General features: G+C 38.9%; 1 protein-coding gene and 1 long non-coding RNA gene across 2 annotated transcripts in view; both read left to right on the top strand.

The window, feature by feature from the left end:
* LOC103509126 (clavesin-1-like) overlaps nucleotides 1–12,053 on the top strand; it is a 36,857-nt gene that overhangs the window by 14,351 nt on the left and 10,453 nt on the right. The window lies entirely within an intron of this gene.
* LOC113467382 lies at nucleotides 10,408–11,296 on the top strand. Its single transcript, XR_003391476.1, has 2 exons — nucleotides 10,408–10,932; nucleotides 11,104–11,296. It is a non-coding gene; the product is annotated as an uncharacterized LOC113467382 (long non-coding RNA).

Below are 12,053 nucleotides of genomic sequence, written 5' to 3'. Positions count from 1 at the left end.
CAACTGGTCTGTTTATTACCAAAGATTGACCGAGTGTTTTCTTAAGTTTTCTTCGGTCAGAAGCTTGTTCAAGTGTTTGGTCATAAGATTCGTGAAAGCTTAACCCATCCTTTGGGGCCATTTGCTCCTACACCTAAGCCTCGGACGGGCTTTTTCTGTTCGTGAGAAACTATGCGGTATTTTTTTAATAATGTTTATTTCTGTTCAAACCAAACCTGACCAGACCTAGGTCACCTGGCAATACATATTTGGTTCGATTGTTCCAGATATGTTCTCCATAGGACATTCACCATTTCCAGCTAAACGGAGCCCGTTCCCCCTGGTATCACACTCGGCTTCGCCCCGGAACACACCAATTCCTTGCCTCCATCAGCCAATGGTTCGAACTGCACATCTGTACGTTTGGGTCACGCAACTACGCCCACCAGATTGCGCACTTCCTTGATCGGCAGCGCAAATATTTCAGTCATAGGATTTCTCCATAGGACATTCACCATTTCCAGCTAAACGGAGCCCGTTCCCCCTGGTATCACACTCGGCTTCGCCCCGGAACACACCAATTCCTCGCCTCCATCAGCCAATGGTTCGAACTGCACATCTGTACGTTTGGGTCGCGCAACTACGCTCACCAGATTGCGCACTTCCTAGATCGGCAGCGCAAATATTTCAGTCATAGGATTCGGCTTCGCCCCGGAACACACCAATTCCTTGCCTCCATCAGCCAATGGTTCGAACTGCACATCTGTACGTTTGGGTCACCCAGCCTGAAAGTCAGTGAAGAAGTAAGTATATGATTTGAAAATTATTTAGCTGTTGGATATTAAACAGGGAGTAGACCAGCTTATTCCTATAATATCTAAGACTGGTCACTGCTCAAATTATGAAAACTTCTCTTTATGTTTAACCTAACCACACAGTAACACTGGTCACTGCTCATTTGTGACAGCACCTTTTGTAATAATTTTTGATTGATATGACTTCTGAACAAGTATTGATCATTTATTATTTGATTGCAGGGAGGGCTTTTTTTTTTTTTTTTTTTTTGTGCTTGTTAAGAATAGTACTGAGGGTGACATGGGCTGCATTTGTCACGTTACATCCTGATTAAAAATGGCGCTTTAAAGTCATGACTCTTACGCCACGCTGATCCCGTACAAAGGACGGGTCAACCACTAGTTAATCAATATAATATACAACTTTATGATTTTTTTTTCCTTTCTTTCACAGGTAGAGGACATTTTCAATGAAACAGATGATGATGATGAGACAAATGATTCCAAAGATCAAACTAACCTCACTACCAGCACAGCTAAGAGAAAACGAACCGATTCCAATGCTAGCAGTAGTAGCTCTGTTGAATCTCTGAGCGGTAAGTGTTAACCAGTACAACACCCATCACATATTTTTGTATTTTTTTTTTAATATTTAAACAAGGTTTTTTTATTTACATATGTTCAAACTATACCTATGAAATATATAAGACCTTGTTTAGACTGCGGGAGTAAAGGGACTTTTCAGTCTCATTCTGGCAGGATAAACAAGGTGTATTCTATTCTATTCTATCTATGAACAAAATAATGCCCCCTCAAGTTGCGCTGAACCATCATAGGTAGATGGTTCAGCGCAAGATGATGATGATGAGACAAATGATTCCAAAGATCAAACTAACCTCACTACCAGCACAGCTAAGAGAAAACGAACCGATTCCAATGCTAGCAGTAGTAGCTCTGTTGAATCTCTGAGCGGTAAGTGTTAACCAGTACAACACCCATCACATATTTTTGTACCAATGCTAGCAGTAGTAGCTCTGTTGAATCTCTGAGCGGTAAGTGTTAACCAGTACAACACCCATCACATATTTTTGTATTTTTTTTTTAATATTTAAACAAGGTTTTTTTATTTACATATGTTCAAACTATACCTATGAAATAAATAAGACCTTGTTTAGACTGCGGGAGTAAAGGGACTTTTCAGTCACATTCTGGCAGGATAAACAAGTTATATTCTATTCTATCTATGAACAAAATAATGCCCCCCCTCAAGTTGTGCTGAACCATCTACCTATCTGATCGACCAAAATTGTCTTTTGTCTGACTTGAGAGCGAGAATTTTCGTTCATAAATAACAATGCTGCAGTGAGCACCAAAGTTGTGACATAATAACACAAAGAAACTGCATTATTATTATTATTATTATTAGTCATTATTATCTTCAGATTACCACAGGATGTTTTTTTTTTTTTTACATACCTTCCTGAGTCTTCAGCCAATCTACATTATACGGTTTAACAGAATCTTCATCCGTCAGTACTCGGTTATCATCGTTGCTCAGAATCTGCTTGAACTTCTGAATGTGTGTATCGTTCAGAATGGAATATGCTCCCCGCTCAACAGTTTTTGTGGCCAGACTAGCATGACGGACAAACTGACGTAGTAACATGGTGGCGGTAAACTGGTTGAAGGAATAAAGGTAGGCAGTCTAACAGTGCAAGTGTTCTGAAAACAAAGGGAATTTTGTAATTGACAAAATAAAAGAGAACTAAAAAGGGATAAGTTCTAACAGAGCAACTTTGCACACTAAAATTAGATTTTTTCTTGGACATGATACTGGATGAATTTCTGTATGTTATAAGTTATAAGGCAGGCTCTTCTTGATCCTTTGTGTGCTGTTGTCCATTTTTGTTTAGGACTATTATTTTGATGCCTGAACAAACAAAAGAATAGAATAGAATAGAATATACCCTGCTTATACTGCCAGAATGAGTCTGAAAAGTCCCTTTACTCCCGCAGTCTAAGCAAGGTCTCATGTATTTGGTACAATATTTTCAAAAATAAATTACAATTAATAGACCCTTGCTTAAATTAAAAAAAAAGAAGAAAAAAAAAATATATGTACCTATATAAAACTAAAGCTGAAAAAGGAGAGCAAAAGAGGGTGTGTTAGGAGTCCATTTCATTCTACAATCACTCTATGTTCCTTAGGAAAGTGTAATGTAAAGGTCAGAAAACTGCTTCTCTTTGAGGCTGGCTCAATTGAGCACTTCACAGAACCTACAACAGCAAGTCAAAATTTAAGTCTGGCTAAATCCAACACCTAAAACACTTTCAAAAATATAACTCACCTAAATTATTTTTTTGAAATACCAAGTGTAATGTAAAGGTCAGAAAACTGCTTCTCTTTGAGGCTGGCTCAATTGAGCACTTCACAGAACCTACAACAGCAAGTCAAAATTAAAGTCTGGCTAAATCAAACACCTAAAACACTTTCCAAAAATATAACTCACCTAAATTATTTTTTGAAATACTCACCTGTGGACCTAATTTACAGCTTGCTTTTAATGAAAGGCAACAAATAAAAGTGGGTACCTACTTGTTTGTTATCACTTTATCACAATAAACAGAGCACAGGTAGTTTAATTACGTATTCGCAAGTCCCAAGACCAATTGATAACAGATAAGACGTTTGGAACGGAAAGTATTCAACCTGTGTTTTTCAAGGAATTTGAACTTTAAACTATGAGTGTGGATTTGATTGTTATCACTTTATCACAATAAACAGAGCACAGGTAGTTTAGTTACGTATTCGCAAGTCCCAAGACCAATTGATAACAGATAAGACGAATGAAACGGAAAGTATTCAACCTGTGTTTTTCAAGGAATTTGAACTTTACACTATGAGTGTGGATTTGTTGTTATCACTTTATCACAATAAACAGAGCACAGGTAGTTTAGTTACGTATTCGCAAGTCCCAAGACCAATTGATAACAGATAAGACGTAGGAAACGGAAAGTATTCAACCTGTGTTTTTCAAGGAATTTGAACTTTAAACTAGTGTGGATTTGAACTGTGGAAAACACTTTTATGACGGTTTTTACGGTTTTTCACAGACTTTTTTCGTTTTGGAGATAAGAAAAGTTGATAAGGATTTGTTTACAACTTTAGTTTTGGGTTTCTCCCGCTAGGATCGTTGTGCAGAGATGCAACGTTGTCAGATTGCAAGGGAAAATCGTAGAAAAAGAGGGAATTATCGTACACAATTTGGGGATTACCGTACAAAAATGTACGATAATTCACAAAGTAAAAAGCAAAACAACATAACCTTTAAAATTTTGGATTTGTTTACAACTTTAGTTTTGGGTTTCTCCCGCTAGGATCGTTGTGCAGAGATGCAACGTTGTCAGATTGCAAGGGAAAATCGTACAAAAAGAGGGAATTATCGTACACAATTTGGGGATTACCGTACAAAAATGTACGATATTTCACAAAGTAAAATCAAAACAACATAACCTTTAAAATTTTGAAATTTGAATTTGAATTTTCTAGAAAAAGAGGGAATTATCGTACACAATTTGGGGATTACCGTACAAAAATGTACGATATTTCACAAAGTAAAATCAAAACAACATAAGCATAACCTTTAAAATTTTGAAATTTGAATTTTCCTTTTCTTTAGATTCAGTTTTTCCTCCAGTTTTCCATCCAATTTTCTTTTGGCTTTCTTTCTCAGTATGCACCAAAAATGCCTCTAACACTATGCTAAAGCTTCACCTACGACCATTTCCTTAAAGTGGACCGAACATCTTACAATGAGTGACCAAAGCAATTTGGTGACCAACGGTGAAAAAACCGCAGTTCAAATATCCAAAATCAAGCTCAAAGAAGGGACTTCCCTGTATGAAGGAAAAATCATTCTGTTCTATCATGTAGAATTTAATTCGTCCAAAAAGAAGACCAAGCAACTGAAGGCAAAAGATGCAGGTGTCCTCGGAAAGATTTTGGTCAAGGAAGGTGATGTTGTGCAACCAGGGTAAGTGTCCGAGTGAAGTGTTTAGGTCCAGTTTTGAATTTCTGATTCCAAGCTGACCATTTAGTGGCAAGAGTAAAAAAAAACAACTTTTTTGACTGTTTTTGGTGACTTCTCACACATTGTGATGTGCCACATAAAACTACTTGAAAAAGTTTTTACACTCAATAGAACTGTTGGGCCTTTTCTATACTCAATAGAATAGGTAGGCAGTACAAGTGTGTCTGTATGCATTGGACTGGTTGCGGAATTTTTAGTACAACAATGGCAGGGGGAACAAAATTGCATTAATTATTCAGAAGCCTCAACAATGAAAAAGTTGTGTTTAATGCAAGCCTATAATATCGCAACTGAAGGCAAAAGATGCGGGTGTCCTTGGAAAGATTTTGGTCAAGGAAGGTGATGTTGTGCAACCAGGGTAAATGTCCGAGTGAAGTGCAGTTTAGGTCCAGTTTTGAATTTCTGATTCCAAGCTGACCATTTAGTGGCAAGAGTAAAAAAAAAACAAGTTTTTTGACTCTTTTTGGTGACTTCTCACATATTGTGCCACATAAAACTACTTGAAAAAGTTTTTACACTCAATAGAACTGTTGGGCCTTTTCTACACCCAATAGAATAGGTAGGCAGTACAAGTGTGTCTGTATGCATTGGACTAGTTGCGGCATTTTTAGTACAACATTGGCAGGGGGAACATTGGAACAAAATTGCATTAATTATTCAGAAGCCTCAACAATGAAAAAGAAAGTTTTGTTTAATGCAACCCTATAAATTCTATTCTCATTCTGGCAGGATAAACAAGGTATATTCTATTCTATTCTATTCTATTCTATTCTATTCTATTCTATTCTATTCTATTGATGATATTTTTTTGTCTTTACAGGATCTCCAAATTCTTCCAAACACTCCGATTCAGAATATATACCATCAGCAACCAGTCAACAAGATGATATCGTATATATACCTTCCTCTACTCTTACTTCTAAAGACGAATTAGCCTATGTACCAACGAGTACAAAAGACGAAAGTACGGAATATGTACCATCAGCAACCAGTCAACAAGATGATATCGTATATATACCTTCCTCTACTCTTACTTCTAAAGACGAATTAGCCTATGTACCAACGAGTACAAAAGACGAAAGCATGGAATATGTACCTACTGTGACCAAAATGGATGTTGAATATGTACCGACTAGTACGAAAAAAGAAGAAATGGAATTGAAATATGTACCTTCAAGTACGGAATATGTACCAGGAAGTACAAAAAAAGACGAAATGGAATTGAAGTATGTACCATCAAGTACGGAATATGTACCAGAAAGTACTAATAAAGATGACAAAATCGAACTGAAGTATGTACCTTCAAGTACTGCATATGTACCTTCTAGTACTATTGGAAATGTACTTTCTAGTACCAAAAAAGATGGAGACTTGGATTATGTACCATCTAGTACTAGTGGAAAAGTACTTTCTAGTACAAATAAAGATGGTTTAGAATATGTACCGACTAGTACGAATAAGAGTGAGAAAATGGAATATGTACCAACAAGTACTGAATATGTACCATCCAGCACCAAAAAAGATGATGAAAATGTGGAATATGTACCATCCAGCACCAAAAAAGTTGACTTAGAATATGTACCTTCCAGTACTATTAAAGATGATAAATTAGTATATATACCTTCCAGTACAAATAAAGTGGACGAAGTGGAATTGAAGTACGTACCATCAAGTAAGACAGAAGAATTGAAGTACGTACCATCAAGTCTAGCAAGCACAAATCTTGGGCAGAGCAGATGAAACCCGTCTAATCAAGGATCGGAAACTGGTTCTCCTCGTTGATTTGGATCAAACTCTAATTCACACCACCAACGATAACATTCCTCCCAACATTAAGGTGAGTAAAGGCACCTTCTGGTCTTATATTTTATATGCTTAACACAATTGAAATTCCTGTAGCTAGACACTGCAGACAAAAAAAAAAAAAAAAAGTACAACCTACCATAAGCTCAAAGAAAAGACCATATTAAGTAACCTATTCCCATTTGTATTGCCTTTTTGATTCTATGGTCAATAACAAACTGTCTCAGGCTTCTCACAAGTGTTAAAGTTCTAAAAATAATAATAACAATTCTTGGTTCTTTTTGGTTGTCCCTCTTCATTTTCCTCTTACTCTTCTCCCCTCCATAGGACATTCACCATTTCCAGCTAAACGGAGCCCGTTCCCCCTGGTATCACACTCGGCTTCGCCCCGGAACACACCAATTCCTTGCCTCCATCAGCCAATGGTTCGAACTGCACATCTGTACGTTTGGGTCGCGCAACTACGCTCACCAGATTGCGCACTTCCTAGATCGGCAGCGCAAATATTTCAGTCATAGGATTCTGTCCCGGGACGAGTGTTTTGATGCACACTCGAAAACGGCCAACCTCAAGTGAGTACTGGGGTTAAACCGCAAAGTAAACCTGTTTGAAACTCCTCCTACTCCTTCCTTTATTGGGGGAATAATGGCCCTATAAAAGAAATGGTATGGTTGGGGACCTTAAACAGTTAGCAGACAAGTGTCTTGCTGTGGGATTATAAATAGGGATCAGAGCAGCCAAACCCTAACCAGCCTGGTTAGCTGGAGGTTACAAAGGCTTTATTAGGCTTCAAAAGAAAAGCACAAGTGCTCATGATGGTTTACTGCGTTTTGGTATGGGCCAGGTATACTTTCCTAGGGACCATCAACCCCCCTCGGTGCAGATAAACCCCTATAACTACATAGAAAGAAAATATTCCGATCACACATCACATTTTGGACTGTATTGGGTCTTTATTGGTCTCTTACTCTTTTGCTGAATGAGTTCTACTGTTTAGGTACTGACCCATAGTGTTATTTTTTTTTTTCTCTGCAGAGCATTATTTCCATGCGGTGACAACATGGTGTGCATCATAGACGACAGAGAGGACGTTTGGAACTATGCGTTGAATCTGATCCATGTTAAGCCGTATCACTTCTTCCGTCATACAGGGGACATTAATGCACCACCCGGACTAAGGAAGGAGGACAATGATGACTCAGAGGGGTATACGCTGCGGGAGTAAAGGGACTTTTCAGTCTCATTCTGGCAGGATAAACAAGGTATATTCTATTGTCTATTCTATTCTATTCTATTGATGATATTTTTTTGTCTATAGGATCTTCAAATTCTTCCAAACACTCCGATTTAGAGTATGTACCATCAGCAACCAGTCAACAAGATGATATCGTATACATACCTTCCTCTACTCTTACTTCTAAAGACGAATTAGCCTATGTACCAACGAGTACAAAAGACGAAAGTACGGAATATGTACCAACTGTGACCAAAATGGATGTTGAATATGTACCGACTAGTACGAGAAAAGAAGAAATGGAATTGAAATATGTACCATCAAGTACGGAATATGTACCAGAAAGTACAAAAAAAGACGAAACGGAATTGAAGTATGTACCATCAAGTACGGAATATGTACCAGAAAGTACAAAAAAAGACGAAATGGAATTGAAGTATGTACCTTCAAGTACGGAATATGTACCAGAAAGTACTAATAAAGATGACAAAATTGAACTGAAGTATGTACCTTCAAGTACTGAATATGTACCTTCTAGTACTATTGGAAATGTACTTTCTAGTACCAAAAAAGATGAAGACTTAGATTATGTACCATCTAGTACAAGTGGAAAGGTACTTTCTAGTACAAATAAAGATGATTTAGAATATGTACCGACTAGTACGAATAAGAGTGAGAAAATGGAATATGTACCAACAAGTACTGAATATGTACCATCTAGTTCCAAAAAAGAGGATGAATTGGAGTACGTACCGTCTAGTACTAAAAGCGATAGTAAATTAGATTATGTACCTTCTAGTACCAAAAAAGATGATGAAAATTTGGAATATGTACCATTCAGCACCAAAAAAGATGATGAAAATTTGGAATATGTACCATCCAGCACCAAAAAAGTTGACTTAAAGAGTTGTGACGTCAGATTTCACGTCAAAATGCGCAGAAACGCTTGCGCACAAACAAACGAAGCGGGAGTCATGAATTACGACGTCATTGCCTACGGGAGCGTATGCCGTGACGTCAAACTTCTCGATTTACCGGTATTTTTTAGATCGATTTAGCTCGGTATCTAGAAGTCTTAAGAAAAGAAAAATTCCGTTGGTCCTCATTTTTCCTGCTCTATGATTTTGAAACATCACCCAAGTAAGCGCAACTGATCTATTTACCCCAGCTCTGTCGTTGAAGTGGAATTTTAACCTTCTTTTAACCCATTCGGTGTCGCGGTAGTGTAATTCCGTTTTAACCCATTATTGTCTTGATTTCTCACGCAGGCTCTTCCCAGTGCTCTCTCACCACTCGTCGGCGTCGCGCACCCCTCCCGCGCACTGTGCCTCCCCTCCTTACCCCTCTCCCCCCTCCCCTAGTCCTCAGTTCTGCGATAGTATTAACCCTCTGATGACTCTCACCTCGGAGGACATTGCCAATATGGACCGCGAGGTAAGAAAAACATTGTAGTTCATATGTATTTATGTACTTAAAAGGGATAAAATCCGCCCCGGGCGGGATTCGAACCCGCGGCCTAGCGCTTACAAGGCAGACGCACTACCAACTAAGCTAACTAGGCTGGCAATTTTATATTTTCTTAAGTTTCTCACTGATGTATTTTATTTCTAATTTGTTTCCAGGCACGGCCAAAGTGAACGAAGCTAAGAGACGTAAGAACATTCGTATTGTAACTTTGGACTGGCTGTGGATGTGTGCTGAACGATGGGAACGAGTGGACGAAAGGTGAGCATAAGTGTTAGGTAGTAGGTACCCACCAGCAACGTTTTCATCAGAAACATTGGTTCTCAACAATCCAGAAATGTTTTTGCAACAATCCAGTAACCCACCAGCAACGTTTTCATCAGAAACATTGGTTCTCAACAATCCAGAAATGCTTTTGCAACAATCCAGTAATGTCTTTACCTAGCGCTTACAAGGCAGACGCACTACCAACCAAGCTAACTAGGCTGGCCCCATTGTATTTTTTGCAACATTTTAACATAGAATGTGACCTTTTGTTCGTAATGTTTTCTCGAATTTGAAATTTCTCCCTCCCCCCATTTTATTTTTTCAGACACGAACATCAATTCGACCGGAAGAAGAACCTAGCGCTTACAAGGCAGACGCACTACCAACCAAGCTAACTAGGCTGGCCCCATTGTATTTTTTGCAACATTTTAACATAGAATGTGTGACCTTTTATTCGTAATGTTTTCTCGAATTTGAAATTTCTCCCCCCTCCCCCCATTTTATTTTTCCAGACACGAACATCGATCGGACCGGAAGAAGAAGAAGAAAACTCTGAAAATCCGCGTGGTACACTGAATCCGGCCGCGGAGGACCAAAATCCGAACAGCGACGATAATTCCAGCGTCGATACAAACTCTAGCGACGCGCCCTCTAGCGACAACGACGGCGAATCGCTCAACAGCAAGTTTCGTCGCTGCGCCCCCCTCCCTTCGGACGTGGAATTCGATTCGTCGCAAAGTGGAGGCGAGGGAGACGAGGGAGGAGACGAATGGAACCTCATGGGCGCCGCGTTGGAACGAGAGTTCGCTTGACTGGACTAAGGTTGGAGAAATTTTTGGTTTCGTGTTGACTGGACGAAGGTTGGGAGAATTTTCGTTCCGTGTTAACTGGACTAAGATTTGGGAATTTTTGGTTCGTGTTGACTGGACTAAGGTTGGGAAATTTTTGGTTCGTGTTGACTGGACTAAGATTGGGGAATTTTTGGTTTCGTGTTGACTGGACTAAGGTTGGAAAATTTTCGTTCCGTGTTGACTGGACTAAGGTTGGGAGAATTTTCGTTCCGTGTTGACTGGACTAAGGTTGGGGAATTTTTGGTTCCGTGTTGACTGGACTAAGATTGGGGAATTTTTGGTTCGTGTTAACTGGACTAAGGTTGGAAAAATTTTTGGTTTCGTGTTGACTGGACTAAGATTGGGGAATTTTTGGTTCGTGTTGACTGGACTAAGATTGGGGAATTTTTGGTTTCGTGTTGACTGGACTAAGATTGGGGAATTTTTGGTTTCGTGTTGACTGGACTAAGGTTGGAGAAATTTTTGGTTTCGTGTTGACTGGACTAAGATAAATGGAACCTCATGGGCGCCGCGTTGGAACGAGAGTTCGCTTGACTGGACTAAGGTTGGAGAAATTTTTGGTTTCGTGTTGACTGGACTAAGGTTGGGAGAATTTTTGGTTTCGTGTTGACTGGACTAAGGTTGGGGAATTTTTGGTTCGTGTTGACTGGACTAAGGTTGGGGAATTTTTGATTCGTGTTGACTGGACTAAGGTTGGGAAATTTTCGGTTCGTATTGACTGGACTAAAGGTTGATAAGAGGGAACTGTAACTGCCAAGGTCTTATCGTCGCGAAAGCGAAGAGAGAATTAAGACAGGATAGGAGAAAGCCAGCCGTTCCGAGAACGAACAATATCCGTTCAGGATAAAATCCGTCCCGGGCGGGAATCGAACCCGCGGCCTAGCGCTTACAAGGCAGACGCGCTACCCTCCAAGCTACCTTAGGCTGTGTGGTCCTTAAATTTGAACTTTTTGTACTTTTTTTTATTATTAAATTATTAGGGTTGTTTTATGTACTTATGTATTATTATTTATTTAGGTATCTAAATAAAACCTCGGAATCTGTGCAGAACTTGTAAGAAGTCGTAATGTGTCTTTGTATTTATTATTATTATCTATTTTTTTTTTAAGAGGTCTGACAGAGGGAACTGTAACTGCTATGGTCCCGAAATCGAAGAGAGGCGGAAGACAGGATAGGAGAAAGCCAGCCGTTCCGAGAACGAACATTATCCCATCAGGATAAAATCCGCCCCGGGCGGGAATCGAACCCGCGGCATACCACTTACAAGGCAGACGCACTACCAACTAAGCTAACTTAGGCTGGCTTTTTATTATTTTCGTCCTCTTTCTGCTCCTTCCCTTTTTCTCCTCGTCTTTACGTGGAATGTAAATCATAAACACATGTAAAATTAATTAAAATACATTCTTTTATTGAATTAAATTACATGAAACTCTTAAAAGTTTTTTTTTAATGTAAATCTAAAACACATGTAAAATTAATTAAAATACATTCTTTTATTGAATTAAATTACATGAAACTCTTGAAAGTGTTAAATATGTTATAATGTACAATAATAACAAAACTGACGCGC

Source organism: Diaphorina citri, unplaced genomic scaffold, assembly GCF_000475195.1.
Source record: "Diaphorina citri unplaced genomic scaffold, Diaci psyllid genome assembly version 1.1 scaffold22, whole genome shotgun sequence".
Classification (NCBI taxonomy): Eukaryota; Metazoa; Arthropoda; class Insecta; order Hemiptera; family Psyllidae; genus Diaphorina; species Diaphorina citri.
Note: the sequence above shows the minus strand (reverse complement) of the source record. Positions and strands in the feature narration are given on the sequence as shown.